Raw genomic sequence first — 2,500 nt, 5'->3', positions numbered from 1 at the left:
ACAGGAAGTTTGCAATTCCCCCTTCAAAACAAAAGTTTTGTAAAAACCGGTCACCTTTTTTCAAACATCATCTCCTCTGAGCGCGTTTGTCGTGTCGGCTTCAAACTAGCACAGGAGAGAGATTGAACCCTTCTGATTAAAAGTTGACCAAAGAGTTGTAATTACTGCTCCGGTTTGGATTTTATGTGCCGTCAAAGTCGGTCCCGTCCATCGCTGATTGCAGCTTTTTTTTAAACCTGTTTTTCCTTTTTGACAGAAAGACATATGTACGGCATACCTTTTAAACGTTAATAATATGTAACATTGCAAAAAATACTATAAATCAGACCTGGGCAAATTAAGGCCCGGGTGCCACATGCCCGTTAAGCTTTTCAATCTGGCCCGCTGGACATTCCCAAATAATTTTTTTAGATCTTTAAGATGGAAAGTGTAGCTGCCATTATGATGTGCAGTCATGTTTTCTAATGACCGTAAGTCTTCAACTATACTAAGTATTTCAATGGTTGGAATCTGCATGATATACTAGTTAAAGTTCAAGTTAAAGTACCAATGATTGTCACACACACACTTGGTGTGGTGAAATTTGTCCTCTGCATTTGACCCATCCCCTTGTTCACCCCCTGGGAGGTGAGGGGAGCAGTGAGCAGCAGCGGTGGCCGCGCCCGGGAATCATATTTGGTGATTTAACCCCCAATTCCAACCCTTGATGCTGAGTGCCAAGCAGGGAGGTAATGGGTCCCATTTTTTAAAAGTCTTTGGTATGACTCGGCCAGGGTTTGAACTCACAACCTAACCATTTCAGGGCGGACACTCTAACCACTAGGCCACTGAGTAGGCTAGTTACTATGGTAATCTAATTAGTTACTATGGTCATCTAATTAGTTACTATGGTCATCTAATGAGTTACTATGGTCATCTAATTAGTTACTATGGTAATGTAAGTCACGGCAACTCAGACGAGGCACCAAGCAGTGTGGGTGGGGAGCGTTTCCAAAGAGTGTTTCCAGAGCCTGAAATGTGGGTGTCCGGGACAGACGTGGAAGGAGATTTTTACAACAAAGTTGTAAAGCTTAGTGATATATCACATATACCAGATTGTAGGTGGGTTTTTTTTTTTTTACCCTTCGTGTTCATATTTCGCTGTGTTTGTTGCATTTTTTGTCACGGCGCAGGCTCGAACCCGCTTTTCCCTAGCAGCGTGCCCAGACACGTGCCTGCTCAGCGACAAGGCTGCAGGCAATCGGGAATCAGCGCACCTGGGTCTAACGAGAGGGAGCGGCATAAAGACCAGCGGACCCAAGGAACTTTTGCCAGAACGTAGCCAATCTTCACAGTAAGCATCACGTCTGGCACCCATCCCTCATTCCTTGCTCACCTTCTCTGTGCTTTTCCTTGTTCCCGAGTTCATGTCCCTTGTGTCTTCCCCGTCGTCTGTGATCGTGTGTTGCTTCACGACTTCAATAAAATTGACTGTACAATGTAAAAGTGAATTATATTTATATAGCGCTTTTCTCCAGTGACTCAAAGCACTTTACACAGTGAAAGCCATTATCCAGGTTATATTTCAACCAGTGTGGGTGGCATTTTAATTTTTAATTTAACAATGATATTTAATATTTTTGGCCACCACACAATCATACACGGTTTGAACAGTAATATTTGAATATTCAATAAAAAAAAAATTTATTTTTTTTTGGCATACCAGCACAGTTTGAGAATCATTGCATAAAACAGTAATTCACATTATGTTCCATTTTATCCCATTTAACCTAATTGCGCAATTTAACCATAAGCTAAAGATAAACAGTAAATAGATAGCACGTAATTAAGCCTCTTTTACACATTTTCATGATGGTGTTCGGTGTAGAAATATGACATATTATAATATTAGGGTACAGCATAAATCATTTCTACATTCAAACAGGTGAGTTAAAGCTTATGATCACAATTAAGCCATCTATGCTTCAAGTAATATTTGTGACAGACCTTTTAAAACTCGCCTACTTACATTTGAAGCAAGTGTGCTTTGTTCCATCTATCCATCCATTTTTACCGCTTGTCCCTTGTTACCGTTATTAAACATGAAAGGTGTAATTACGTTTGAGGCCACTTGAGGTCAGCAAAGACACTTTGAACATTTAGTCATCTAAGCTTTCCCCACACACACACATATACAGGTAAAAGCCAGTAAATTAGAATATTTTGAAAAACTTGATTTATTTCAGTAATTGCTTTCAAAAGGTGTAACTTGTACATTATATTTATTCATTGCACACAGACTGATGCATTCAAATGTTTATTTCATTTAATTTTGATGATTTGAAGTGGCAACAAATGAAAATCCAAAATTCCGTGTGTCACAAAATTAGAATATTACTTAAGGCTAATACAAAAAAGGGATTTTTAGAAATGTTGGCCAACTGAAAATTATGAAAATGAAAAATATGAGCATGTACAATACTCAATACTTGGTTGGAGCTCCTTTTGCCTCAATTAAAGT

Source organism: Nerophis lumbriciformis, linkage group LG36 (genome assembly GCF_033978685.3).
Source record: "Nerophis lumbriciformis linkage group LG36, RoL_Nlum_v2.1, whole genome shotgun sequence".
In the NCBI taxonomy this organism is placed as follows: domain Eukaryota; kingdom Metazoa; phylum Chordata; class Actinopteri; order Syngnathiformes; family Syngnathidae; genus Nerophis; species Nerophis lumbriciformis.
The sequence above is the reverse complement of the archived record's forward strand: the minus strand, read 5'-3'. Positions refer to the sequence as shown.